The sequence below is a fragment of the Manacus vitellinus genome, unplaced genomic scaffold, assembly GCF_001715985.3.
Source record: "Manacus vitellinus isolate BGI_N305 unplaced genomic scaffold, ASM171598v3 scaffold_8_pilon, whole genome shotgun sequence".
In the NCBI taxonomy this organism is placed as follows: domain Eukaryota; kingdom Metazoa; phylum Chordata; class Aves; order Passeriformes; family Pipridae; genus Manacus; species Manacus vitellinus.
Window position 1 is genome coordinate 12839927 of NW_021940864.1, and position 27644 is coordinate 12867570.

Below are 27644 nucleotides of genomic sequence, written 5' to 3' on the forward strand. Positions count from 1 at the left end.
GCTCTGTCTCCTTGCTGTGTCACCTGCAATCAGCACATTAAGCTTCTATCTCTGGCGGCCTTATCCCCTCTTTACAAATAATCTCTCCACTCCTTTCAAGACCGGGAGGCAATACTAGCAGAATGACCTCTTACTCTCAAAGGCTCTCTTTTCCTTCCATCTACCCTAGTCTTTCTTGCAACATCCCTTTACCTTTCATGCCCTCAAGATCTCTGTTCTTCAGCTGTCCTCTGCTAATCAAAATGTGAGGGACACCATGGTTGGGGCACTTGTCCCAAATTTGCTCAGTATGGAGAAGAGTCAGTTTTAGGGGAGCTCCTCAGTGCCTGTGGCAAGGTTGCTGAGCTGATGGAGCTCATACAGCAATAAATGTTGGAATGATCATAGAATCATAGAATCAGCCGGGTTGGAAGGGACCTCTGAGATCACCAAGTTCAACCCTTGATCCACTACCACCGTGGTTACTAGACCATGGCACTAAGTATCACATCCAGTCTCATCTTAAAAACCTCCAGGGATGCAGAATCCACCACTTCCCTGGGCAGCCCATTCCAATGTCTGATTACCCTCTCTGTAAAGAATTTCTTCCTAATATCTAACCTAAACCTCCCCTGGCAGAGCTTAAGACCATGCCCTCTTGTCTTACTGATAGCTGCCTGGGAGAAGAGACCAACCCCCATCTGGCTACAACCTCCTTTCAGGGAGTTGTAGACAATGATGAGGTCTCCCCTGAGCCTCCTCTTCTCCAGGCTGAACAGCCCCAGCTCCCTCAGCCTCTCCTCATAGGACTTGTGCTCAAGTCCCTTCACCACCCTTATTGCTCTTCTCTGGACCTGCTCCAGCACCTCCATATCCTTCCTGAACTGAGGGGCCCAGAACTGGACACAGTACTCCAGGTGTGGCCTCACCAGCACTGAGTACAGGGGAAGAATCACTTCCCTGGACCTGTTGGCCACACTGTTCCTGATACAGGCCAGGATGCCATTGGCCTGCTTGGCCACCTGGGCACACTACTGGCTCATGTTCAGCTTCCTGTCAGTCCAAACTCCCACGTCCCTTTCTGCCTGATGACACAATGAGCATAAATTGAAATGGTAAATTCAGACCAGATGTGAGAAGAAACTCTTCACCTCATGATGACAGTGAAGCGGGTTGCCCAAAGTGTCTGTGCAGTCTCTATCCGTAGAGGTTTTGATTATTTTTCTGGATAAAGCTCTGAGCAACCTGGTCTGTATTCCCAGCCATCCCTTTTCCCCCAAGACAAAATATACTGATCTGTGAAAACTGTACCTGTACTTGCTTTACAAAATATAAATAGTGCAAGGAATTTCTGACCTCTTTAACCCCAGGCCCTCAGAAGCAGTGTATTAATCACTGGAAAAAAGTCAGTATATTTTATTAAGTATGAATATCAGTCACTGACGCAGTAGATGGGGTTTAGACCGTCTTCCTCATTTAAAGTTTCTGACAGCTATCAAAAAGCAAAGCAGTCACCTGGTTAGACTTTGCAGGTCGGTGTCTTGCAACAAACTCCCAGAACCATGTCATCAAAGACAGGTCATGTCTCTAAATCTTATGCCAAGCCAGGTGCCCGTGGTGATAAAACATTCTTCCAAAGACAGCCTGACCTTGGCAGCTGCACAGGTGCAGTTATCAATCAAAGCTTATAAGCACAAAGCCAGCCCAGCGTCTTCATCCTGGACAGACAGAGCAGACACCCTGGTGTTTGGATAGGAGGGTGCTGATTGCTTCACCTCCTAGCACCCACTGCTGGTCAGTCCAGAGCTGGAAGTCTGGCCTGACAGAGGAACAGGTGCACAAAATAGGTGCCTGAAGTCCTAGTTGCTAAAGGATTGGCAAAATGACAGATCGTTCAGCTAGAGGAAGATCTGGAGGAGAGAAGCAGATCATGTTGCAATTAGAATTTAAATGCCTTAACTAGTAAGCAATGTCATCCATTAAGCATTTGTCTTAATTTCTCCTTTAGAAGAAGAAATTGGATTCTTGAATATTGCTCTAAAAATTATACTGAAATTTCAAGGTATGTTGTGTCTGTGACTCAGGAAGTGGAAAAAAATTTCGAAGATCTCACAGTTCTGTATTGACCACTTCTGTCTTAAGATATGTTTCCCATGGTCTAAATTGGCCTAGGTGATTCCAAATTTTATATTTAAGGTAGGCAGTTAGGTAAAGCAAAGACATTAAATGTCCCATGTATTTTTTTTAAGGCAATTAACCTGGAGAAGTGACTTAGCCATAGTTTTTTTCTTGCATACACGGAACTTTCCCTTAAGGAAACAGGGACACTTCCTGGTTCACATTATAATGAAAAAGCAATAAAGATCTCACACATTGTAAAACACCCAGGAATCTGCACAAAAAGGAAAGAGGAAGTTTATAAAGAAACAGTGCACAAATATTTTCCAAGTTGTATTTACAAGACAAAACCATAGGACATCAGGCTTCAATGGTTCTAGCGCTCCTAGGATTTCATGATTGAATGTAATCCCCCTCCATGAAGCAAAGACATGGTAGACTACCGACACTAAAACCAAAATAGAGCATCCAAAGCATTTAGAGATGAAAAAAACATGTCCATATAACTAACTGGAATAAAAGATAAGAGGAGTTTCAGCTCTCTAGTGTTTTTGGAAAGAAAATCATTTTTTACTTTAGCAGAATACTAAGACTGTATGCAAATTGAGACATCATTAAAAAAATCAGAGTAGAAGTAACATTTTTCATTCGCCCCATATCAAAAAGGGGCATTTCAAGCAAAAAAATGTTAAGTTTTGATAGAGAGTTCTACAAATATTTCAGGAGAAATTGACAGAATAAACACAAATATGTCTTTTGATATTGCCAAATTTGCTTTTTTACTGAAAAGTGATCAAAGCAACATTTTTTTATAATCTTGAAGTATATCTTTAAAGTATTTTCTGTACTTGGACATGTGTGTTTCACAGATCAAAGTCAGTTTTGACAGTATTTTTAAGACACCTCCACATTTTTTTCCATGCTACTTTAAAGTATTCAAATATAACTACAAATTACTCTAGTCTCCTGTTTTACTGATAGATTTCATGTACCTCAGTTTTCCTAAGTGGATTTCCCAGATTTGCAGACAGAACGTTTTTAAGAGTCAGGAACAGGAGTCAACTCTCCTGGTTTCCTGTTCAGTGACTTAATGAAGAGGTCATCCTGTCATTTTTGCATGTGTATATTGTATGACTCCTTTGGGGATCAAGGGGAGAAGAGGTGTGCGTGCATACACATACCCATATACATCCAAATGAACCACTCTGTGATAAGGCAGACCATTTTTGTATAGGACTCCCGCCAAAAATGTATATTACTATGCGTTTACCCAAATATTTACACTTAAACACTGCACATATCATCAGGCTTTGCAGCCATTGCATTGAGAGACGGTGAGAATAGCACCACGATTCAAATTGTATTATTTACAGAGCAAATCTTGATTCATATGCAAATGCTCCATTTAATAGCTCACCTAACTATCTGTATAATGATCAAGCATACTAAAATAAAAAACAATTTACAAACCAAAATCAGGACCTATATTGTTGTCATGAAGCTTTTGTTGCAGACAATTCATATCACTCTCATCATAACCAGATTTCGCTAAAGATAATCTTTTCAGTACAATACCTATAGAGGTTAGTCAATCAATCAAAGGTTTAACTGTGTCATTACACACTAAAATCCTTAATAAATCTGCTTTTTTGTTTGTCTGTGGACTGAATTGTAAGAGGAGGCTAATCAAGCTCCTCTAAATCATGTGGATGCTGTGAAAATTTATAAATTTATAGCAAGTGCTTTCAACATGTACTGTAAAGCTGCTATTCAAGTCCTATGTATCCAGCAGGTCTAGGTTTGCTTAGAAATTCTTGAACTCTCAAGGAACCTGATCTGAGTTTCAACTGTAAGAAAACTCGAAACCAGTTGAGATTTGCGTGGTCTCAGGTTTCACTGGGCATTTAGCATAACTGATAATGATCCCTTTTCATACATGCTTCATCTCTTTGAGTTCTTTTGGTTTACTTTCCAGTGACTAAGCAGCATAAACATGTGACACTGCTTTTGCAAGAGAAGTGGGCTCCTAGCAGGTTACTCTAGGTATCCAACAGATTCCTGTGTTTCATGCATTGTAAGCCCAGCTAGTTCAGACATTTTTGATACCAAAAATGTAGTTTCATTAGAAGGCATCTTAGAGTACAGTACTTTACTGAGCAAAAAAACCCTCTATAAATATATATACCTTGTTGTCTGAAAGAGTGATAAAAGTGAATCGAGTTCAGTTATGCTGTGAGTACAGAGCCTTTCACATTCTCATTTCACCTGTCTTCCATAAAGGACTTTGATCCCTTTAGAGCCTTATGGAGTGTGGGGAGAGCTCACAGAATTGAGCCTAGCTCTGGAGACACAAAGCCAGCAGCAGATTCCCACTGCTTTAGACTTTGTCACTCTGTTGACCCTAAATAACTACACACCCACAAGATTACAGATTCATTTCTGACTGCCCTGTTACAGCCAGGATGCACATTTTGTGGCCTGTCTCCCCCCATCTAAATCTAGCTCTGTTTAGAGGAGACATTCAGTTTCTAAGGAAACTCAAAAGCATAGAATGGTACCCTGTCTCTCAACCACATCCATCTAAAACTCTCACAAAAAAATAAGCTAACACAAAGTTCAGCAATGCTTATATATTAATTACTGACATTAAGTCAAAGTTATATCTCTGTGTCTAAATCACTCTTGTACACCACAGCCCAGGGCAAAAAAAATTTGGAGGCAAAAAATATGACTTTTTCTTTAGTAGTAGTAACATTCAGCTCAATGCTTGAAATCCTGGCATATCCAATACCCCACTGAAGTCCAGAAAAACCAGTTAGGATCCCTTTTTCCATATTCATTTAAGTAATTTTGCATCTCTACTTCTCAGGTTTGTCTCAGCAAGTCACAGCCAGCATCTTATAAAGGCTGTGTATGGGGGGGCTTGACATCCAAATAAACTCTAAACATCATATCATTTTTAAGAAATGTCAGGTAAGAAGATTTTCCTTCCAAGATTTTCCTTTCATAAACCAAATAATTTTGCTAGCATTTTTCTACCAATTATAAACATCCAAGATATGAGGCAAAAAAGATACACTATTCTGCACCATAGTTAAGAATGAGCAACATCCATACAAAACCTGATGTGTTTTTATTCCCTACAGCTGTGCTCCTTTCTGCACCCTGTTGTCTGCCTTCTACCTTGCCCTGCCTTGTGTGTTGGTTTTTTTAAACCCCATCCAATCAGAACAGTTTGTCTGTACCCAGAATTTTGCTGTTTCTTTATTCCTCCTCTCACCTCCAACATTACCAATCGTCCATGAAGACATCAAAAAATGCAGTTGAAAAAATTAAAAGGACTGACCTGATTTGTACTTCTTCTGAAAAAAAGTTGATGGAAAGTGGTTGTTGCCATCAGCTGTCAAATAGAGGGAAAATTCAATTGAATGAAGCAGCTGAACATAATAAGGAAATATTAAAGGTTATTAATTTTAAAAAACTGTGAACTGCTGTAGCTCATCTATTGCAGTGCATTAGCCATCCCTGCAACCCAGGCAGACATTTCAAAATTCCAAAGGGGTGATAAACATAAAGAAAAATACTGGTTTTGAATTAGGGCCTTTTGCTCCTAATCTTCTACTAAGATTAGGGGCCTAACTTGAGACATCTGGAAGTTGCCCAATTCTCCACTAAGTTCAGTCATTCACCTCTAACACATTCACTGCCCTTTCTGGTATGTCAGTTTGGGGCATCTGAAACAGAGAAAAATAAAATGTGCTGGTCGCTTTAAAACCTTTATACTATAATGATGTGAGACGAGAATGACTGGCTTGGGTCCCTAATCCCACAGCCTCTAAAAAACTTAGGTCACAACTCTGAGCTCACTAATAATCACACCAGTTGTAGCTGAGATGATTCATAGATTTTCCAATCATTAAGATAATTCAATCTATTTGAGTAACACAACACAAAGTCTTACATGGTAGTTTATGCAGCACAATGGATTACAAACCACACAGTAATTTTACTATTTCTAGAACAAAAACTAATTAAGCAACTAAAACTGGAGGAAATAAATTAAATTTGTAAGGCACATGCACATAGAATTGTCTTTAAACAGAATGTGCCCCGACAATGACTGAATCCCAACACAGGAGTTCCTTAAAGCGTATTTTCAAAAGTCATTTGACTCCAAATCATCATCTTCTCCTAATCTCAGATTTTAGCCTGCAAACAGTCCCAATGGGGAAGGACGAATAGCTTTATGCACTCCCCAGAGCGTATAATCTTCGTAGGGCAGCTGTGTTGCCATAAGCAGGCTGCTCTAGTATGTATCACAGATTCCTCCTGATCTATGCAAGTCCTGCCACAGCAAAATGTAGTCGAGAAAGAGAGGAAGAATGTGAAGCTTTCAGCAGAGGGAGGTATTGACACAGCATATAACTCTAGGGGAGGGCATCTGAGACTGGCGGTTTCAGCGCTTGGCTACAGTTAGAGACAATATATTCCTCCTCCGGCACTTTGTTAAGGGGGTTTTGTTTGCTTTTTGTTGTTGGGGGCAGAAGTATTATTATTTTTAAAACGGAATAGCCCTTAAACAGCTTTGCTGATGTTGTTTTCCTATTTGCAGATCTTGAGTTGCATTCTGTTGTCAATGAAAAAAAAAAAAACATAAGTGAGAGGGTGGGGGCAAAGGAAATACAGGCATAAATTTAAAGAGAGAAGCCTTTGGTCACCAAAAATAGCCACAGCAGATAGTGTAACTAAAACCTAACTAGTGCCTACGCTGTCAGCGCAGCACACAGGGCAAAGTTACATAATATTTTCCACATTTATTTCGAGCAGGGCAGCCTGCCAACTTGATAGATTTCTAGAAAGGGTGGGAGAGAGAGAGTGGTTTGATTCACAGACTGCTGTATTTACAGCTCACCCCACAGCCACTGCCTTCCCCTCGTTGGGCGTTTACCTTTGCAGTTTGCCAGACAGCAGTGTGAGCATAACCCTGATATAGAAAGTAAGTCACATTTCTGTCTAAAGCACTACAGCTGCACAAGTTACCTTTAGTTTCAGTGTTTTGAGGGTGCTAACATGCAGTGATTTGCTGAAAGTTTGGTCATTTTCAAAGTCCAGAAATTAACAGTAGGAAAGGCACCCTGACAAAAAGATGAGGAGAGGGGGGAGCTTCAGCCTCTGCTCCTTCACTGCCCTCACCTTCAGCAAGAGACTCCAAAAGTAGAGTCTTCAGAAAGAAAAGGTTTCTGCAAAACTGTGGAAACAGAAGTTAACCCATGATGAGTTAAGGTTAGAACTGGGCATAATGAATCTCAAAAATGGACGTGAATTTTCTCAGAAGATAGGGCTTCTCTGATCAAATGCCTGGGTGAAACTAACTACATCGTTTCCTGTGAGAAATCTGCTATTGAAAAATATTCATCAAGAACAGTCATACAAGTAACTAAATGAACAGTTCTGTGTTATGTGTGACAGGACAATCCATAAAACAAAGCACTGGCCTGCGTATTTCCTGCAGTTATTCTATATTTTCTTTACATGTGTCAGGTTCTCCATTGGGACTTCTCAAATACCTCATTAAGGTTTGCCTGTTGCTGGCAAGCAATTACATTGCAGTTTTCCATCAAAGATAGACAGGAAAAAATTACAAGAGAAATGACAAACAAAAAAAGTCTGTTTCTGGCATCCAACTTGCATGAAGAGAAAAAGGGGGTGAAAGACAAGCTAAAAATAGAACACTGATATCACTGTAATAAACCCAGTATGTTGTCCATAAACCAGACTACAGAAAGCACAGGTTAAGATTATCCTTCCCTCTCCCATCCGTAATTTATGTACAGCAGCATATATGACTCTGTAGGTATATTTGAATGGGATTGAATGGAAAAAATTAGCTGAGCCAATTCTCACCAAAATGAAATGTAACTACACAGCTTAAAAATTGCTAATACATTTATGAAGAATATTAGTGCCAGTATCATTAAATCAAATTGTTGCTCCAAAGCAAGTTGCTCTGACCAGGTTTTTAAATGAAGAAAACAAAAAGATGCCAGCTAAGTGCCAACATGTCGTAATTTAATCTGCAAAGAAGAGGCGTTCCCAGACTAGCACGGAGATAAAACAAAAGCATGGTTCATGAAACAATGCAATGATGGCGAGTGAGGTATAATATTTTCTCTTACTAGTAACATTGTGTGCTTTTGAGAGTAATCCCTCTCAGTGTGAAATCATCCTCCAAAACAAACTCTTTCTTTTTAATGTTGGTCTCATCAATAGTTTACAACTGCGTATACTGTTGTAAACTGCATTTACAACCTTCTCAAAAACTGTAGGGTGTAGAACTTCTTTAGAGATTAATTTTGTTTCTTATGACTGTACTTAAAAGGAATCCCTCAATTTCTTTTCTATCTTGGATGACATTTTATCATTTCCACATTTTTTTCCAGTCCAAACTTGGAGAGCCTGCACACTGGCAAATTCTGTAAATTTACCCAGAAAGAACTCAGTATCCTCTTTTTCCCCCTGAAAGAAGCCTAATTTGAAGAAAAGAAAATAAATAGCATTGAACTTACAGAATCAATTGTGAGCTAAAAAAAAAGACATCCTAGTATTTGGAAAAGTGTAACCTATTCACAAACTGATAAAAAAGAATAAATCATTCTTAACACAATAAGCAATGAGATTATGTAGCATCATCCAACTGTAACAGTTTTTTTCCACAATGGTATATTGCCATTCATTGAGTTTTCTGAATATTTAAAGATCAAGTGGCAAGAAGGGAAAATAGAAGTGGAGGCAGAAGTTTGCTTAGAGGGAAAAACACAAAATGAGAAAAAAATGGAAAAATGGAAATTGAGATGTTTGAGGAGAGCTGAGTCAGACTCTGAAGAACAGAGAGTGACTAGGACAATAGGCTGGGACACAAAGATGTTGGTTCAGTTCCAGGCTCAGCCACAAACTCTGCAGCAAGCTGTATGATTTACTTGGAGCCTTAACAAGCTAGTGGTGAAAGGGGACAAAAACCTTCCATGTCAGGGAAGGACTAGTCATGACTATGAGGCAGAAAGTGTTTGTATGACCACCATGCTATGAGGTATGCCAGGGACATGCCTTATTTGGCTCCGAACAATAGCTGAGGGACAAGCTGCAGTATCTGCACAGTTCTGCACCAAAGTCAGCTCTCCTTAGCTCTAGTGCTACCACTTCAACATGAACTTATTGCTAGACGGGAATTTGCACTGCAATTTCAGCACAAAGTTTGGAGTCACTATGTTGTATCTTCCTAAATATTCACAGTAAGGTTTGCCAAAGCTCAGATTTTGTACTTCTGCTGCAGAACCACACTAAATCATGGTTATCTTTCTGAGACTTGAGCTAATACATCTTCTCTGTGATATACTCCACCACGTAGAAGTAAAACTATGTAACGAATCATTCACTCAAATGATTTTAAGAGTAGAATACACATTGTATCTCACGAAGGCAGAATAATTATCACCCCAGTTCTTAAGGCACTAGTAGATATGTTGCACAATGTAAATGCACAATTTCTTTTGATTTTGGCAGTAACTAAACCAAAATTGTTTAATATTTAATTTACCTTCTGCTATTTCGGTCCTTTAGATTTCATATTCCCCAGTACTCAGAGAAGGAAATTCAAAGGTTTTTTCTAGGCAGGAGGACATGTGAAGGCACTGGAATTCCCAGCAGAAGGCATGCCCTTTCACCACACCCTTACTGCATCCTCCAGTAGGACCATCCTGAGCACAGCTTTCCTCACCATCACACCAAATCCTCACCCTCCCTGGCCTCCTCGGGAGGGAGGTGTGTGGTGAGAGCTGTACTGCTGTCACTGAACATGGGGAACTGGGACCAGCTGAGCTGCAGCCAGTGTGCTTCTCTACAGCCTCTTTCACTGCCACAGTCTTAATGCTGGGACATGGGGTACAGAACTGGGTTTTGACAATATAACCATCTGGATGGATGTCTGTATCCATGGCTGGATAATGTCATCTACATTGACTACAATTATTAATGAACAGCTTTCTATTTTAACTATGGAAATAGTCCGTTAGCCCAAAAAGCAATTACAAGCTTTAATTACATTTTAAACTTGGGGAACCTACTTAGAAGTTCAAAGGCAGCCTCTTCGTTTTGATTGAGAATGAACTTGGGTCTTTCCAGTAGTGTGGGAAAACTCTTTTAAACATATTCTTCTCTATTGAGGCTAGTTTTCCATTATGTTTTTATTTTAATTACAGGGTAATATTACTAGACTAAGGATTACTTTTTACACAGTGTTATAAATGTGTAGAGCACTGCAAAAACTATAAAGCAGAGTAGCCTCCAAAGCTCTTTATTGTCGTAGTGTAGCAAAGTGGCAAGGGCCCTGAATTTCCACTGAAAGTATTGTGTAATGGGAGTTCTCATCACCTTGTAGGAAATGAAGAACATGCATAGGCACTTAAATACACTGCTCTAGGATTATATATCGCTATATGAGGTAATTTCATCTAGGCTTGCCAACAGCAAGTCTACAAAGCAACATGATAAGTTGTAACTCAGGAGGCAAGAGTGGGTTTTTTTGACAGTTGGGGTAGTTTTACCTTAGACATAACCAATATATCAGCAGCTTTCTTATTCTCTGTTTAGCTGAGGGCTGCCAGAGTGGTTTTGTTCAGGTAAACAAGTGCTATCTATTAACAATTAAACCATACAACTCTTAATTTCCACCTGAATTCCACCATAAGGAGGAAGAGGGAAAAATATCTTTTCTAAAACCAATGAAGATATGTGAACACGCATAACTCATAAACAGATTACCATTGTTTATTATCATAAACACAAAGTATATGTGCTGTAGAAAACTGCCTTTGGCAAGGTGCTTCTCTAGTCTAAGCAAAAGTGCTTTCACATCTACCTCTGTGCTAAGAGTTAAAAGGTGGGGTGAGAAGGTTTGGAGTTTGGTGTAAGCTGATCCTCTTTGCAACTGGTCATACCCACTGTCACAGCAGTCCCAGGACAGGGCAGTGACTGGCTTTCGTGTGGTTTCACAGCATTACTAGATTAGCAGGAATTACAGATATTTTCACTGCCTGGTGCCTCTTATGTACAGGCACTGGGACTTTCTGGGCCTAAAGGAACAGATCTTCTCCCAAAGGGCATGCTGTCACTGCCATTGCCTCACAGAGCAGTCTGGACACCCTATGGAAAAGATACACGTAGAACATAGGAATATAGCAACCATAAAACACAACTCCATTATGTCCATCATGTAAGGCAAAGTCTAGTCTCAGCCTGACTTAAAATGTTACATGTTTTCTTTAGTTAGAGTTCTCTGTACATGTATATGCCAAAAAAACCCAAAAGAGACAAATATGGTAGAGAAAACAACTGAGAATGGCACAGATATATGTGTAAATTAAGACATTAGTCTTACTTTAGATTTGCACCCACAAGTATAACCCAGTTGCACTCATTTCTCCTGGCACAAGCTGAAAGATTTCATACATTAGAAGTATATCATGATACTTTTTCACATATAATCAATTTTCATTTTTCTTTGACAGTCACAAAATTTCACTTGGAGAAAACACTTTAAAAATCTACTTAATCTGCCTTATATACTTATATATACTTCGCTTCTCTATATTAATCTTAAAAGACTGTCTTTAATTATATATTGTTTGTTTGCACTGTGCAAACAAAGTGTAGATCTGAATTCTGCTGGTACATGATGAAATGGAAAAAAAAGAACTTTCGCTGTAAAGAAAAATTAACAAGTGATATCTTAATTTTAGTAAGACTTACATCTGGGTATTTGGGGTATAAACCAGATTTAACTCAGACTCTAAAACTGGGGATTCTGCAAAAATGTGGCTAGATTCCTTTTGTGTCAGATAAAACCAAACTTTTTTTCCAGTGTTTCAGAAGACCAAAAAGTTGCAGTTAGTTTTTTTCACTCATTTGTTCTATTACACAAGTGAAAATTAAATGGCACATATAACCACAGAGATTTAGGGGATACAAATTAAACATATATATTAGATTCTCCTATCACAGTTTACAAATTCATTCAGCCTCATTAGAAAAAGAGCATTTTAACAAACCAATATAACCACTAAAACTGAAAGGAGATTGAAACCCACAACATCCAGAGGATGTTAAAGTCATCATTATAAGACATCAGAAGAAAATAGTGAAGAAACAGGGCCCCCTCTCTACAACTGCTATCTAGACTAATACAACCTCATGCAGCTGAGAAGGACTTCTGCCTGCACAGTTCATCAGCAGATTCAATAGGCAGCAATAACTGTATGGCAGCAACAAGTCCTGGGTACCACCCGGAAATGAGTGAAAGTACACATCCCAAACAGATTCTTATTTCTTTTCTTGGTTCTACAAAACTGAAATATAATCCTGTAGACCACTTTTGTGGTTGTCCTATTTACAGGCTCTCAGATTTCTTGGGAACATAAAAACACACTTGCATTTTTTGAGAGGAAGAGAAAAAAAATGAAATCAGAAAAGAGAGACAAAAACTGCCCACGTACTTATATTAAAAAAAAAAAAACAGAGAGAGAGAGGTCAAAAGACAAGTGAAGGAGTAGGTAAGCAGGACAGTTCTGGTCAAAACTCTTATTTAAAATTAAGTTGTCACCACCTAAACACCCTAAACTAGCTCTGCTAGGACTCACAGGCAGATGACCCTTTTCCAGACTGCTTCATGTACAGAAAGCTGTCACAAAAGGCTCCCACTGGATTTACAGCTAGATGTGCAAAATGAGTCTGTGATCTTCTGCCTTGGGGAAGTGAGCACTACACTGGGAAGTGAGCACTACAGCAGAGTCCCACACACCCTGAGGTTAAACTATAACATCACCTTTGTTAAAACTGTTCATTCCAATTTGTCAAAGATTTACATTTCACAGATGAAGAATCCAAAGCAAAACTCAACCTTTAGGTACCATCCATTCATTTGTGGCAGCTGAGCCCCCTTCTAAAACAAAACACATTCCGAGAGTGATGCCTTCACTCCAGAGAACATCTGTTATAAGCAGTAAAGTAGCATGGGTAGACACATCTACAGTCCCTGAGATAACACTGCTCACACTTACTCTTTTTACACAATGAAACATAGGAAATAAAAGCATCCATCTCTCTTCTGATTCCACATAATACAAGACATATTGTCTGATCGTGGAGGTGGTGATTTTCTAAATTGTGCAGAGAAAAACCAAAGTTCTTAAACCTTCATCATTTGTAATTATTGCAGATGGTAGGGACTGAAATCTTGTGGAATGCACAACTCCTGGATGCAAACAGAGAGAAAAGAGTAAATACATATCTGCTACAGAACCATCAATGCCTGCACCAGAATGTCTGAGAACTATTTCTTCATTCAATGACATACACTTCTAAGGAAATAGTCACTAGTTACAGAAGATCTGAACAAAATAAATGTACTTTTGGTTTGTATGCACCAAATTCAGAGACAATGAAGCACTGACAGAGGCTCACTTTACAGCGTGCAGCAAGTGTGCCACAGAGATCAAACCTCAGGTGCTACTGGAACATATTGTGCTCTTCAGCGCCTCAGCACCTGCTGCTATTGGCTGACTCTAGGTATCAGATGGAAATATCACACCACAGCTCACCCAAAACTGCACCCAATCTTTCACAGCAACAGACATTTATGACTTGCAGTTTGCGTCATTTTTGCCCCCTAATAACAAGAGCCTGCAAATCTGCCTGCATTTGCAAAGTAACCCAACTGCCTTATCTAGAAGTGCATCCTTTCTTGTGGCTCTTTTAAGAAAATCTTTATTCTGGTGTCTTTGTTTTTTTTTTTTTTTAAAAGGGTTGATTTCACAACTATTTTAATATTCTTTTGAGAGATATTTTGTTCATAAAATTCTGCTTCATTTTGGCAATAACTGTTAAAATACTCAAAAAATAAAACAGAATTCTATAATTTCATTCCAAGTCTAGACAGCTTAAGGCCCTATGTTGCACAGTTTATTCTGCACATTTACTTCCAGAGCTTTTGCCTTTTTGCTCTCATTTGCATTCCCAAGAGATAAAAGTTCAGAACTTTCTTCCAGCTGAGAGGAGCTGGAATTCTTCCTTTCTAGGAAAAGTTGCACTTTACAAGTGTAATTTACAATTTACAAATTACAAGTGTAATGTGTAAAGCCTGGCTTTACAGAAACAACTTTAATTAGGTAAGTCTTCCATAACCTGATGCCTCCAAACTCACCTGCTAGAGAGGGAACCTGTGCTCTAGTTTCTATGTTGATAGGATTTCTGTTTACTGTGGCAGGGACTGGGACCCAGATCTTGCTTATCCCTACTGTTACACAATATTAATTAAGAGGAAGTTGCCAGATAAATAAAGTGGTAGAGGCAGCATACAGAAATCACCTCCAAAAATAGTTTCAGGGCCATTTTGCATAGCATTTACTGGGGAGAATGCTTCTGAGAAGTGGAGATACATGGTGATATTGTCTCTACAAACCAGATTTTTGCAGTTACATGGGAAGTTACTAAAGAAAATTTTACATTTACTACTGAAATCCAGAGTCTTTTAAAAATTGCCTATAATATCAGGAGCTAATTACCTAAAATACATTCCTAAATTCTTTTTGTTACCCTTACTTTCAGGGGAGATAAAAGCAGATACCTAATGGTAGGGTAGAGTTTTAAGCTGAATCAGTTTTTCACAAATAGCTCAGGTATGTCATTCACTTGCTAATAACTTTTTGTATAGAATCTTTCCATGTGCTCTGCACACATCAAATAAATAAGAATCATGCAGTATTAGAAATGTTTTGAGTTCTAAAAAATAGAATATCTAAGCTGTAGAGAACCAATTACTATCACAGATTCAAGTACTGACAAAATTTATTTCCAATGGAATGCAATATAACATGTTTCAAAAACTTAAATGTTTCTCTTATAACAGCTTTACATACAAAACTTTATTTTGAGTATGCTTAATTTACTGAAATATTTTGTGTTATTCCCACTAGCAATTATTTTAATCTCCCTCTTTACTGGCAAAATATGCTATCTTTCCTAATCCTTCAGTTTTGTAAGATAACAGCCTTATTTCTAAGGCTCAAGATGTTCCTCTAGGCTGTGGAATTCCATAAAGTAGATGGATTCAGATAATATAACTGCTGACAAAGGCCATGATAAGTTTGCAATGTTAGAAAGGCACTGTTCTGAGCACTGGGCAGGTTAGGCATTCAAAGCTGCAAAATATGGTACTATATCACTGGATGACAGTGACAGGATAGGCAGGATGTAAGCCCTGACAACTGACACCCAAACCACTATTGGATGTAAGCTATTTCCAATACTAGCAGGAACTGCAATTAGTGAGCTTGGTGGTTGGTGGAGCACCAGCGAGGCTTGTGCATGTTTTGCCTCAGAGCACCAGCAGATCACAGCCCCCCACACACCTTCTGGAGACTTTTCAATGACCAGCTGCCACAGTCATGGCTCAGCCTTCATCCTGCCATTGTTCCTCACTTCTCCGTGGAGAGCTGTGCAAGACCCAGGAGTGGAGGGCAGAGCTTCGGCTTCGCAGCAGTTCAGAGAAAGCCAGTCCTGTGGTGACAGTCATTCCCAAACTCAGATAAGCCTTTCCGTTCTTCCCTTTGTGCAAGAACGGAAAACCAAGCCAGTTCCTTGCACCCAGCCCAGTGGCCTCTGCTGTACTGAGTGGGTGCAGCAGAGAGCAACAAAGATGACTAGGGGACTGGAGCATCTCTCTTACAGGGAAAGGTTGAGGGAGCTGGGCCTGTTCTAACCCCAAGAAGAGACAACTGAGAGGGGACCTCATCCATGTCTCTAACTATCTGAAGGGAGGGTGTCAAAGGATGGAGCCAGGCTCTTCTTGGTGATGCCAAGCAATAGGACAAGAGGCAACAGGCAGAAACTGATGCACAGGAAGTTCCACCTGAACATGAGGAAGAACTTCTTTACTGTGTTAGTGACTGAGCACTGGAACAGATTGCCCAGAAAGGGTGTGGAGTCTCCCTCGCTGGAGATATTCAAGACCATCTGTGTGCAATCCTGTGCCATGTGCTCTAGGATGACCCTAGCTGAGCAGGGAGGTTGGAACAGGTGACCCACTGTGATCTCTTCCAACCTGATCCACTCTGTGATTCTGTAACTGCTGAGCATGCTCATCGAATGACTCTGCATTGTGTTTTGCAGAGTGATCCATTCATTCACAGTACAGACTAGAGCTATAAATACACAATGCCATAAAAGGCTTGTGTGTAGGCCTTTCTCCTGGAAAGAAAATATGTTCTGAAGATGGTTTGGCCGACAAAAGTTTGGCAACTTTATCTGAAACCCTAAGCAAACCACTGGTTTGCTAAACCTACAGAAAACCAAGGTGACATTCCTTTGGAAGATACCAAAAATTCCCATTGATAACTGAGGAACAAAAAGCAGACACAATTTAAAAAATCTTTTTTACCCAAAACATAAATATGTATAAAAACCAAGTCTAAAAGTATTCAAAAGCCTTGAAAGGTAAGGCTGTGATGTGTGGTAGGCAACACCTTGCAGCACTCTAGTTTGCTTCTAGGCTTTGTGAAAGCACTATGTATCAGGAGGATACCTTTATATATCCCTACCTAACAGCTTCATATAACAGCCTTCTGCAGCAATTTGGTAAGAAATTTGAAGAAAAAAATATAATGGTGTTGAGGACTAATATGTTCAGTAGTTTGATACTACATCATCCTCTTTGTAAATCCATTCCCTAATTCACCTTCGTGCTTTGAAACTAAACTTGTAGCATTCCTATAACTCTGTGAGGTGCTGAGTATTTCCAGTGAAATGTGTGGTATTGTTGTGGGCATGGCTTGAGGTGTTCAGTAATTAACATGATCCAACTTCTCCCACCTCTCTCCCGTGCAGATCCATATTTAGGATAATGGTCACTAACTACAGGGATTTGCTTCTAGTACATACCTACTTTTTTGCATCTTTTTTAACACAAGTATTTACAGTATTTGTCTTCTACTGTGCAATCCAAAGGCCTGCCAGTAATTCATTAGGAAATCTCAGTAACATACAGCTTTTGTTCTCTTCCCTGAACTAAAAAGGTGCATGTGTTAGTATGCCATGCCTGGAGGTCTGGGAGATCTCCCAGCCTGTATATGCTGATAGAAGTCAGCTTGTTAGGCTTTTAGTAAAGTCAAAGTGGAACCAGCCGGCCTTCCACTGAGACTGGAAGTGAGCTCTGTCACAGCAAACAGTCTCAGTGGAGGTCTGATCAGGAGCTTTGGAGTGACCTCCAGGAAAGTTCTGTCTCTTCCTCCACAAAATGAAACTCACAGTATCTGAGGGGTCATGGTGTTGCCACCCCAGAACTTCAGGCAATCCTCTAGATATTGGGCTCTGGACACTGTAGAAAAGCTACAGACAGTCAGACAGACATGCAGCTGCCTTGCTGGGATCGCTTCCCAAACAGTGAATAAACTAAATAATCTGCAGTGTGACTGAAACACTAACTTATGGGGAATTTACCTTTCTTTCCCTTTCTCTCATGCTGTAGCAAAAGTTGCCAAATTCTCAGGATTTATATGCAAATAGTCCTGGTTGTTCTCTGGTTGCAGAGGAGAACCAACAGGAGTAAGGGCTGCATAACTGGAGCTCATTGCCCCTTTTATCAAACACAGTTCAGGCATGCTGATGGTTAGATACACATCAGAATTTCATACTGTGGTTTATATAGCTGCTAAAACTCACTAAAACAGCATACACAAATTTCCTTCTCTTCTCTCTAATCAAGAGCCCCTGACAAGAATCAGTGTTAATCCTAGTTTGCGAGATGGTTTTTATCCGTCCCGGAGACAGTTTATACTGCAGTCCAGCACTGTGTAAGCCTCAGAGACCTCTTATGTAATGTATCTCTTTCACAGCACGGTGTGTATTTCGCTTAGGCTTGCAGTGTGTATTGAAAACCCTGTCAGACTGGGACCCACAGGAGATACTGAATCAAAAAAATATAGAATTTAGCTTTTCTTTAGGAAAACTGCACGCTAGGCAAGAAGACTTCCTGTATGAGGAGACAATAGATCATATATTCCATATTTTTCATACACACCTCTGTAACAACACCACAGTATCTACTTCATAGAACAGCAAATAGTTCGCTTTTATCTATTTCCTATGGACCCAGTAAATTAGAGGGTCCTTATGGACCCTCTAATACAGCTATTCTGCCTTTTATGACAGTGTAAAATGCAGCATAGAATCAGAGCTGATCAAGCCCAGAATGCAGACACAAAATCTCCTAGAATTTAGAAAGATTGATTCCTGTGGGTTTGCCCCAAGCTATCACCACAGTGAATTACCCTCTAGACCAAGTATAAATAAGGTTAAGTGTATATGAAAATCCATTTGGTTATTTTGCTACTGGAGTTATGCTCCACCAGCATCATTTTCTTGTTCCAGCAGTCCAGGGACAGAACACAATTGTCATCTGAAAATTATACCTGCATATTATTTTCCTTGTATTTTTGCACACAGGCCACCATTGGTTACAGCCTTGGAAAATAAATTCTTACAGCAGCAGATCTCCCAGGATGATTGTTACAGCCCATGCAAAGGTAGCAACTGCATGTTGCTAAATTAGGAGTAGCTATATTCACTTGTACCAACAGCATAGATGGGGGCAGGGAATGGGGAGACTCTCCAGAGCAGCTGAGTTTGGACTTAGCAATGAATACAGAGCCTTCACTGCTGACTCACTTTTTCCATTTTTAAAATAAAAACATTAGCAAAGATATTTTTAAGTGGTTACAGTGCTTTTCTGCTGCAAGCAAAGCCTTTTCATAAGTTTTAACTACCCTCACCCCCCCTCAACAGTAACATACTTTAGTAATCACTCTTATTTAATAAAATCTTTTTAGCCATAAAGCCCAAGACAGTTTTAAAAGGAGCAGTCCTTAGTCCATAACTTATTGGTTTCTAAGGGAAAACTATTGTCCAGAGACAGCGTAGGAGCCTGGGAGCCAAGATCCCTTGGCTCTACTCTTCATGTTTCTGCTGACATGTTGTATTATGGAAAAATGAAACAGAGACCCAGTTGCGAAATTGGGGCCTGAGCTGTACAAGCAGATTTCTGTGCTCACTGAAGTTGACAGAGGCTCAGAAGTTCAGCCGTACAGATCGAGATTCCTTAAACACAACAGGTTTACTTGTGCTATGTACCCCAATTTCTAGTATCATAAGAGCAGCAGTTGCAAAAATCTTGAGTCAAATTGCATTTTAAATTTACGCCAGGAGAAAGAAAAAATACTATGGCACTTCCAGAAGAAGGACAAGCATATGGCAGGATAACACTGGCAGACTTGGGCTGTTGAGTTGTGGAGTACTCTCCAGCTAAACTAAAAGAATTTCAGCGGCAGTACTCAGAAACTCACAGGTCAAGGCCTTGGGAACACAGCAAACCTGAAGATTAAGCAGCAATGAACCACATCTATGAGGTACAGTCTCAGACAAAGTGGAACCTAGATAGCGTAAGAGAGGTTGAGTGGCATCTTTTTTGACATTTGGGGCAAAGAGCAATTTTTCACATGCTTCACCACTCACAAGTGGGGCCCAATTAGGCAGCTAAAGAAGGCCTAGATTTTTGAAAGTGTTCAGTACCCAAAAGCTTACAGCCAGACACTGAGGGTTCTGTCTTTTGTAAAAGGTACACTAAAAGATTTTGAAATCTTGTCACATATCCTAGGACAAAAGAAGGAATAATAGTCTTTTGAAACTAGCCTTTTAGTTATATGGTTGTATGTTCAGAATTAGCATTTTCCCTTGAAAATAGCTGCAAGTACAAAGCAACAGCCTTAGAAAGAGAAATAACTTTTTTAAAAATCCTTTAAATTTAGGAAGTCACCACTTGGAAATCCCCATGGTTTTCTGTTCTATGATAAGGATTTTAGTAAAATTCTCTTTCATGTACTTTTTAAATTAGAATCAAGAGATTTTACAGATTAGAACAAGTATACCTCCTGTAGTCTTGAAATTACCAGCATTATCCAGCTAATTTTCAGATTTCACTTGCTCTCTGTTTCCCCCTCTTCAGTTATGTATTTGTCTCTGTATTCTTCTGTATCTTTTTTTTCTTTTTTCTTTGATAATTTGAGAAATTCTCAACTATTGTTTTAAATAACATCCATTTTGCAGAGGGGAAGTCTATTTTTCCTATTCCAATTCCCGTCCAATTATGCATTCTTCTGCACAAACAGATCCCAAAGTTTGTTGCATGGCAGTCTGTCTCTGTATATTTCCCCCACAGTTCCCACAAGATTCCTGTATTCCTGTCTCTCATCCTGTCCCAGACTGTCTCTGTGGTCACCATGTACTGTTTAACAGTTGCCACATTCCACCTAAAAAGTGGAAGAATTTCTCAAAACACTCAGCCAGTGATTTCAGTTTGCTCAATACTTTCAAACTTTCTTTCCCATGTGACTGGTTTACAAATGCATTAGATGCAGTTTTGTGGTACTTAGAATGATTAAGGTGCAGAAAATATATACTTTCTTAAGCTCTCTCACCCATTATGTGGCTAACAGTTCAAGTCCCCTGTGGGTGTAATCTGGTAGAAATTCAGGCACAAAACATAAAAATGAAAGCAAAAATCCAGATTTGGGATTAGCTTCTGTCAGAAGAGAAAAAAATTGGTTAAAACAAAATCAAAGTGCATAAATTCAGACTATCACACTCATGAAAACTACACTTTCCCAAAGGATTTAACTCTGACCCAGCAATCTATATTTTCACCCCTGAAGTAAACACAAAACAACAGCTAGGACTAGTTCCCAGAAAACGGTGCATCCCCTCTTTAAAACTCACTTCTACTCAGCTTCATAACTGCAAGATCGTCTCACCTAATCAAACTGTGTATAGACCAGCACGATGCTCCTCTCTGCATTCAGCATGCCAGGGAGCCTAAGAATAACAGTGATGGCTGCGTCCTCAGCTGCTAGCCCCTGGAGCAGGAAAACTCCATTGACTTGGGAAGAACTAGATGCCAAACTAGATGAGAACTTGGGCCCAAGCATGCACAGGAAATGAGGCTGTATAGGCAGAGCAGACAGAAAACCACTTCATTTCTAGCACATCAGTGGATGAGTGCCCTGTAGATGGGAGGGAGGAAGGGAGAGAGGTTTCCCCTCTATCTCTGCTTTTACAAAGCTTCCCTAGCTCCTTTGAGAGACAATATCTTCACAGTGTTTGCAGAAAGCTCAGACCTTTGTCTGACAGCTGCAGAAGCAGAGGGTCCAAATAATTTTTTTTTACCTTCTGTCAGTACTGATCCAGCAACAGTAATGGCATGGCAGACACAGCTGTCTTACTTGGGTTCAAAGCCAGTATCTTTTCCTTTTTTTTCCAAACACACACACACACACACACACACACATATACTCACTGTATCTTTTGATAACAGAGAGGCTGACATCATCTCCTACACAGTTGTATTTCCCTCTGTCTTTCAAGAACGCAGAGGTACAAAACAAGCACACTATGTGAAGGGGAGGAAAGTGATGGTTCAGATATACCCCAAGCTGCCAAACACCTTTGAGATTTTAAACTTCTTAATTCTCAATAGTCATTCTTCGGAGAATTTGCTTAGCACACAGATAAATTCACATTTTCATTTTACACAATTACAAATTTCATTTTACGGAATTACAACTAATGCTACTGCTATGGAGCTCTGATGAGTCCTTGCAGAATAAAATGTATTCGCAAGACAAATTATCTGAGCCTCTTTTTTTATGATTAATTGTACAAAGCCACTTAAAGTGCACATCTCTATACCTCTATATGTGAAGAAACAGCAAAAGAGTGTCTGCAGCTAGAACATGGATATATTTTAAGAAATTAATCCCTATTGTGTGATTGTATTTCTTTGGACTCTCTATTTACTAAGAAACTTTTCCTTGTATCTCTGTTTTCCACTAAAAATCATACTTGCTTTCTGCTCATAAAAGTGCATCCTCAAAAGAAATATTGGTAATTTTCCACAGCAGCAACAAAGACACAATGATTGTTGATATAAGCCATGAAAGTACCTGAGAATGGTCACATAGAAACTACGGCTTCTCCCCTGCCAAAAAGGTGGCAAGATCAACAGCCCAGCTGAAGTGCATCTACACCAACACACACAGCACAGGCAACAGACTGGAGGAGCTGGAAGCCATTGAGCACCAGGAAAGCTATGACATAGTTGTAATTGAGGAAACATGGTGGGATGACCCAATCAACTGGAAAGCTGTGATGGGTGGCTATAAACTCTTCAAAAGGGATAGGCAAGGAAAGAGAGGGTATGGGTAGTCTTGTGAGATAGGGAGTGTTTGATTGTCTAGAGCTTAATAATAATGATGATGATAGGGTTGAGTGTTTATGGGTAAGAATCAGAAGGGAGGCCAACAAGTCGGATATCCTGGTGGGAGTTTGATACAGAGCACCCAGCCGGGATGAAGATGTAGAAAGAATATTCTATAAGCGGCTAGGAGAGGTCTGACAGTTGGTAGCCCTTTTTCTTGTGGGAGACTTCAACTGACCAGATGTCTGGTGGCAATACATTACAACAGAGACGAAACAGTCTAAGGGATTCCTAGAGTAGAAGATAAGGATGTTGTGAGGCTATGCAAGGAGAAAATTACAATGGCCAAAAGCCCAGCTAGAATTTAACCTGCCTACTGCCATGAAAAAGGTTTCTGTGAATACATTGTCTACAAAAGGATGGCTAAGGAGAATCTGCATCTTATATTGGATGTAGGGGAAAGCACAGTGACAAAGGATGAGGAAAAGATTGAAGTACTTGATATCTTCTTTGCCTCAGTCTTTAATACAAAGTCCAGTTGTTCTCTGGGTACCCAGCCCCTTGAGGTGGTAGAGAGGGATGGTTGAGAAGAAGAAGATTCTACAGTTGGCTCTGGATTGATGGGCCAAGGCCAACTGTACAACATTCAAGAAAAGTTCCGGGCCGTGCCTTTGGGTCACAGCAGCCCCATGCAGTATTACAAGCTGGGGAGGAGTGGCTGGAAAGCTGCCCAGCGGAAAATGACCTGGGCGTGCTGGTTGACAGCCGGCTGAACATGAGCCATCAGAGTGCCCACATGGCCAAAAGGCCAATGGCATCCTGGCTTGTATCAAGAATAGTGTGGCTCATCAGGACTAGGTCAGTGACCATCCCCCTGTACTCAGCACTGGTGAGATCAAGTCCTATGTTCAGCTTTGGGCCCCTTACTACAAGAAAGACATTGAGGTGCTGGAATATGTCCAGAGAAGGGCAACAAAGCTGGTGAAGGATCTGGAGAGCAAGCCTTTTGCAGAACAGCTGAGAGAGCTTGGGCTGTTTAGCCCAGAGAAAATGAGACTCGTGGGAGACCTTACTATGCTCTACATCTACCTGAAAGGAGGTTGTAGTGAGTGGGGGTTGGTCTTTTATCTCAAATAGCAAGCAATGAGAGGAAGTGGTCTCAAGCTGAGCTAGGAGAGGTTTAGTTTGGATATTAGGAAAATTTCGTCACCAAAAAGGTTGTCAAGCACTGGAACAGGCTGTTCAGGGAAGCAGTTGAGTCACAAACCTTGACAGTATTTAAAAGATGTGTAGATGTGGCACTTAGGGACATGTTTAGCGGCAGATGTGGCAGTGCTGGGTTAACAATTGGATTCTATCATCTTGAAGTTCTTTTCCAACCTAAATGATTCTGTGATCCTAATGTGAGTACAACACAGTAGAAAAATTCTCACAACTCTGTAAACAGAACTCCTCTGCTTTTTACTCTTATGCTTTTATGAGACCTTCTTCTTTCCATTCTGAACAGGCTTGACTTTAGAAGCTTGACCAGCTCATGTAATAATCGATAATGCCAGGCCTAGTAAGAAAAGAATCAGAGGAGAACACCAGATTACATTCAAAATTTGCTAAGTTGAGAAAGGGACGGAAAAGTCTGTACTCCTTACACCTTTCATATACTACACAGAGTAATGCTTCTTTCTGCTTGGATTTTTTAGCCTTTAAATATGGGGTGTTGTGCACCTACACTGTGTCTCAGCTCGTGTTTCTCTTTAACCCTATCATGATACTGGTAATACTTGTGTTATTCCTGTAAGGTTTCCCTTGAGGTTGCCTAAACCTCTTGTTAATATAAGGCCCAAAATGCAGCACAATATCCATGATAAACTACTTGGGTTTGGTCCCACTTAAAACCCTTTTCCTGTTTGTTTGTGGATGGGGTTTTTTTGTTTGGTCTGGTTTGAAATGTCATTCCAGTTCTTCGAGTATGTGTCTCTCAACTGTAGTGGTTTAACTAAATGAATGCTCCTAGTCTGAAGTCAATAGCTGTATCATCTCCATAGGGAGAATGGGCAGTTCAGCTTAATCTCTCTGAAGGACTGTAGCCTCTCTTGTTAAAAAGACCACTCAAAGCCAAACGTTTTGATTTCAGGTGACATCTGGCTGCTGGGGAAGAAACTATGACAGACAATTCACTATTCTGGACTCTGGTTTTGTGGGCAGAGCAGATGGGATATGGTGGACATTAGAGGTCGAAAGCTGCTAGTGCAACAAATAGATTTTATAATTAATAGCCATGTCACAGAAAATATTGAAACAGATGTAAGGTAAATTAATCTACACTGCACTGAAATCACACTGGGGCATTTCCCAAGGATGAAAGTTTCCTCTAAATATGCTAACACTTATTTTGTTTCTTTTTCCCAGCAATAGCAGAATTGTTTTACAGCTTGTAGAATAACCTTTCTCCTGACTTTTACCTCATCCCATATGTTAATCTGATCTGAGAGAAAAGTACATAGCACACAACCAATGTTTAAGAAGTAAGGCAAAAATATTCAGGAGTGAAACGTAGTTATACATTGCTCTGCCTTCTGTGACTTTCTTCTCTATTCTCTATCTTAATATGAAATATCTGTAGAGTTTTTATGTGCAGATTTGGGTTACATTATGATTAAACTTTATCATAATTACCCGATCTTCAGCCCAAAAAAAAAAAAAATCACATTTTTCGTAAAATACAGTCATAGATCCAATTCAGCCTGCTGTTGTGGAACAAAAAAAGGTGTAAGTAAAAGGGATAAAATATATATTAATGCACATGAGATCCATGTTGCTTTGTACAGTAAAGAAGGAATTTCCTAGATGTGAAGTCAAATGCCAGCTGCTCAAAATGCGCTGCCAGCTTTGGACATGGCAATGGATAGCACTTTCCACTACAGGCCTTCCTTATTTAAACCCAAAAAATTGTCGTGTGTATGGGTATACATTAAATATAGAAATGCAAATATCAGGACAGTCACATCAATTCTGTCACAGACTACTAAGATATGGATAAAAAGTCACACAATTTCTTAAAAGCATATCACTCAGTAACTACTCTTCATCATCAAAAATAGATTTAGATATTTTTAAGATCTGTATTGATCTGGCTGACAGTAATTGACTCGGAGTGACTACATCTATATTTAGAAATTTCTGTACACACAGTTTACTGCACCAGGAATCACACTCAGCTATTCATACATTGTTTCCAGAAGTGATGGGTTGCACTAACTGCTAGGATTCATCAAACAAAGTCACCAATGAAACTTTTCATTGTGCTTCTCATTGCCCTTAATAAGCAAGCCTCAAAACCCAAGATACTTCTGATATTTTGGGAAGAAGAAATTAGTACATATGCAGACTAGATGTATACACAGATGATGTACTTTCTACATTTCTAAACACTGGAACTTTCAGCTTGTTTTAATTATAATGATACTGAAGAGTAACTTGCTGTTTGCAAACAAAATCTTTACATACAAAAGATAATTCAGGAGGTCTGCAAGCAGCTTCCACTCCTGAGACCTGTCTGTGTAAATGTAATAATTACAGAAAAAATTCTTTTTCAGTTGGAAAGAGGACAATCATAGATGTAAGATCAAGGCACAAGAAACAGAATTACAGTGGGCAAAATAAAGTGAGCCAAGTTTTCAAAAGTCCAAAAGTGCTTACAACAAAATCAGACAGAATAAGGTACGTTCCCTTATTTTATTAATTTCTGTCTTCAAAGATGAAAACAGAATATAAGAATTAAGCAACCTTATTTTTAGTATAGAATTTCACTGCAGGATCTTATTAGCAAACACTAAAAACAGGGAAATAAAAAATATTTTAAATAAACTATCTACATTAATACAGTAACTTGCGCAACTGAAATAAAGCCAAATTATCTGTTCTCTTAATTCAAAATTTACTTTTCATCTCTTGTTGTTACCCCAGACTTCTCTTTTTGTACATGTAGGTAGAGAAATAGCATATAAAGAGAGAGAAAACTTCTGTAAAAGTTTCATTTCCTCTCCTTCCAAAGAACTGTTGTCTGAAATTCATTCATATGTACTTGTTCTCCAACAGTTAACACTTTTGCAGTAGCTTAAATCCAATATTCTAAATTACTTTATGAACTAATTTTAGAAATGTCACTGAAAATCAAAGGAAGTGTGAAATAAGTATTTAGAATAGAATTTCTAGTCTGCCTTAAAATAAGTTTAGATAGGATTTTCCTGTGTGCTTTTTCATTTATTTGAAGATTTAGCCTGAAAACTTTCTGTGGGAAAGATTCTTCGTACTGTCTAGAGTCTACTGAAAATACAGAGCAAAGCGATAAGGCCCAAAGGTTGGTGTTAATTAGGAATTTTTAGCTTGTTGCATTCCTTTCACATATCATAGACATGCTAGTGACTTTAACAATTACATTCCACCAACATCCAATGCCTAAAAAGACAACTTCTTCTTTCCAGAGTGAGTTGAAAGATCATTTCCCATAGTTCAACAAAGCCACATATTTGCCACAGGGCTGCAGTTTATGCAGAAGTTTCCTAGTTGTTCACAATAGTGAACTCTCTGGTTAACGTACCAGAAAAAAAAGGATAAAAAGTTGGTCAGGACAAAATTTCTTCTTTTTTCAAAAATGTTAAATCATACAAAAGTTAATTGCTACAAAAGCAATGTACCACAGTTTAATCCTACATCGTTCATACAAAGCACTTGATTGCAACAGTAAATTAATAAAATTCAAGTTTCACCAGTTTTTAAATTATATATCCTATTATAAGAAAGTTCACTATTCTGAGCATTGCATTAGCTGTTCCTTCAGCAGTATATAGCTAAAAACTTAGTGTCACACAGCTTAACTTTCTGTTGTGACTGAGGTGTCCAGTCATGACAATCTCAGTGTCGTTTTGAAAGTTGTTTATTGGTATGCATGTGAAAGGTTTGTAAATAATTTGCAGTTTGAACTTTTTCAGTTAACAGTGAACATATCTGAAAATATTTGAAAATATGGCATAAACTAAAATTCCACTTATTTCAACTTGACTATGTAGCACCATTTACAGGTAATGGTGTTACCACTAGCAACTCCACTCCACAAGTAAATTAACCAAAAACAAGCAGAAATATTTGTTTTCAGTTAAATAGCCACCAAAGTCCATTATCACTAAGTCATCGTTCA

The 27644-nt window shown here is 39.3% G+C and overlaps 1 long non-coding RNA gene across 2 annotated transcripts in view; it reads right to left on the reverse strand.

Moving 5' to 3' along the window:
• Positions 1-5471: 5471 nt before the first annotated feature.
• The window catches only part of LOC108641815, a 91187-nt gene continuing 69014 nt past the window's right edge, over positions 5472-27644 (reverse strand). For both annotated transcript variants that reach the window (XR_001922295.2, XR_001922296.2), the window contains exon 6: positions 5472-5497. This is a non-coding gene — a long non-coding RNA (uncharacterized LOC108641815). The remainder of the gene's footprint in view (positions 5498-27644) is intronic.